The sequence below is a fragment of the Scylla paramamosain genome, chromosome 1 (genome assembly GCF_035594125.1).
Source record: "Scylla paramamosain isolate STU-SP2022 chromosome 1, ASM3559412v1, whole genome shotgun sequence".
Taxonomy (NCBI): domain Eukaryota; kingdom Metazoa; phylum Arthropoda; class Malacostraca; order Decapoda; family Portunidae; genus Scylla; species Scylla paramamosain.
In genome coordinates this window covers 7,111,517-7,112,500 of record NC_087151.1, presented here as the reverse complement: position 1 = coordinate 7,112,500, position 984 = coordinate 7,111,517, and positions in this window count along the sequence as shown.

Here is a 984-nt window from a genome sequence, read left to right as displayed (position 1 = left end):
GCATATTCTATACTGGAACTGCCATGTGTAGGCCTACTGGCTTGCAACTTTTCCATATGATCTCAAGCCTTCCTTAACATTATCTTATTGCTTGTACAGGTGGATTGTGTTACTGGAGCTCATATTTTATAAGTACATTAATTATTATCGTGTACAGAATTCGCGTAAGCTGCTGCACTCACTCTTGTAGTGTTTACAGTTTCTCTCAAACTTAGCTCCCTTGTTATTCTTTATAGTTTTCACTTGTTTTATGCCTCATCGACAACTTTTTAAAGTTATTTTTCTTAGTATATTTATTCCCATGTTTGTTCCCCTCGTTGATGTCTCCTCTTCCTTCTTTACATATTTTTTCTTTAGTCAGTACATTTATTCATGTGTTTGTTACCTCATCGACATCTCCTTCTCCTTTATTTTTGTGAGTCACGCACTCGCCTCCCTGCAGTACACTCATCCTCAAGGTTACCTATTCACGTATTTGGCTGTGTGCTCGTATGTGGCCAGGTGTATGCTACGCTCAACCTTCCCCCACACATCAAGGTTTTCATCAAGTCGTCACCTGCCGTTACCAGAGAGCCAGATCATGGTCATCTCGCTGCATTTTGGGGGCGAGCTTGTAATAAGTCTTCCTTTCTGTCCTCTTCATCATCATTGCTCCCTCTTTACGCCTGCTTTTAGATCATGTTTTTTACTCCCCTGCCTGGTTCTTGTTCTTCTCGTCCTCGTCGTTCTCGTCCTCGTCTTTCTTCCTCCTCCTCCTCTTCTTTGTCCTCTTATTCTTGGTCCTTTTCCTCGTCGTCGTCGTCGTCGTCGTCTTCGTCTTCTTCTCCTCCTTTTCCTCCTCCTCCTCCTCCTCCTCCTCCTCCTCCTCCTCCTCCTCCTCCTCCTCCTCCTCCTCCTCCTTCTCCTCCTTCTTCTGCTCCTCCTCCACCTCCTCCCTAAACCTGTGACATACTTCCTCCATAGTGTTCGTTCAGCTGCATTCTT